The sequence below is a fragment of the Cariama cristata genome, unplaced genomic scaffold, assembly GCF_000690535.1.
Source record: "Cariama cristata isolate BGI_N322 unplaced genomic scaffold, ASM69053v1 scaffold10875, whole genome shotgun sequence".
NCBI classification, from domain to species: Eukaryota; Metazoa; Chordata; class Aves; order Cariamiformes; family Cariamidae; genus Cariama; species Cariama cristata.
In genome coordinates, this window is record NW_009615793.1 from 60,757 (window position 1) to 62,067 (window position 1,311).

General features: G+C 49.4%; 1 protein-coding gene across 1 annotated transcript in view; it reads right to left on the bottom strand.

The window, feature by feature from the left end:
* Positions 1-1,311, bottom strand: part of LOC104161494 (metastasis-associated protein MTA3-like) — a gene marked incomplete at its 5' end in the record, with an annotated part of 81,400 nt that overhangs the window by 37,899 nt on the left and 42,190 nt on the right. The gene's annotated exons all lie outside the window — the stretch shown is intronic.

A 1,311-nucleotide genomic window follows, 5' to 3' on the forward strand; every position in this document is an offset into this window, starting at 1 on the left:
GTGATCTGCCAGATAAAAGTGGCAAAAGGACGCCTCAGCAGAGTCTGCTTGTCCTGCACCAGAAATTTGCTGAGCTTACTCCCATCACGCATTCGGGTTCAAAATGCCACCACTGTGTACGTCCTCAGACAGACCCAACTCTGGGAGGGAACTCAGACTGACCCCATCCCCCTGGCACTGCGCAGGCTGGGAGGCACGTGCAGCGGGAGGAGAGCCGGCCAACCCACTTCCTCACGGAGCAGAAGAGGCCCCTGGGCTGAGAACGTGAGAGAAAAGGGTCTGGGCGATGGATCAGGACAGTCAGCTGCCCCAGGGGCAGTAAGATCAGAAGACAAAAATTAAGTACTTTCTCATTTGTAGCCCGAGTTTGCACCTCCTGTCTTTCTACTTTTCCGTTTATAAAATAAAGCATAGAAGCTGGGAATATGCAAAATCTAGAGCATGGCCAGGTATCCAAGGAGGAGGCCCTCTGGCCTCCACTATTCACGGCTATCACGCAGGAGAAACAGAAACCACTGCGCAAAGTCAAAGTCCACTGCGACGGCAGACTTTTCCTCTTTCAGAAATGCCAAGGAAGTCTGATATCCAAGCACTCGCCTGCCTGGCCTCAAGCTCTCGCTCCCACAGCAAGCCTTCGCACGCAGCTACCCAGCCCACCCACCCTGACTAGCAACTGGCGAGAAGTCGTGATAACCGGTAAAAGACAGATACATAAAGGTGGGACAGCCAAACAGTTTCAGCAGTATCCAAACAGGTGGAAAGGAGTAGGATGGCCACAGTGACTTGGCCAGGCTGTACTGGGATGAACATGCCAGAAGGAGACAACACCAACAATTTTCACGTTTGAAAAGACTTTGCTTAATTGTTAACTGGTTCGGTCAGAGCTTGCGACCATACTCTTAAAGCATGAAGACCCTCATCCAAGATGCTTCAAAAGGGTGAGATAAGAAAACACAGAGTAGGGTAATGCACAGGCAGGTGTTAGAATAGCACAGACCTAGGGCACAGGCAATCGCTTCAGGGCAGTCCTGTAGATATGGGTGTGCGTGTAAGGGCTAGTTTGATGTCACCGATCTCAAACAGATCTTAATTAAACAGCCAAGATCACCTCGCAATGGATTGAGTCCTTCCTGTGGGGTTTTTGCACCTTACACTCACTCATCCTCTACATACAGACTTGCTTCAAATATTTGCCTGCTTTCATGATCAGCACTTTCTAACCAGCTGCTTCATCACATCTGTCAGGGGTAATGAGGCATTTGAGGGTTTTTGCCTGAATTATATTATCCCATCATGTTATCGTATTGTAGA